Here is a 288-nt window from a genome sequence, read left to right on the forward strand (position 1 = left end):
CACAGCCACAATACACGCACACTCACACAGACACATACACTCGGTAACAACACACACTCACAACACACATAGACACACACTCGGTAACAACACATACACAGCCACAATACACGCACACTCACACAGACACATACACTCGGTAACAACACACACTCACAACACACATAGACACACACACGGTAACAACACATACACACACAGCCACAACACACACACTCACACAGACACACACTTGGTAACAACACATACACACAGCCACAACACACACTCACAGACACACTCGGTTAC

The sequence above is a fragment of the Petaurus breviceps genome, unplaced genomic scaffold, assembly GCF_028583685.1.
Source record: "Petaurus breviceps papuanus isolate PSGF00001 unplaced genomic scaffold, PetGlider_PUasm1.0 99, whole genome shotgun sequence".
In the NCBI taxonomy this organism is placed as follows: Eukaryota; Metazoa; Chordata; class Mammalia; order Diprotodontia; family Petauridae; genus Petaurus; species Petaurus breviceps.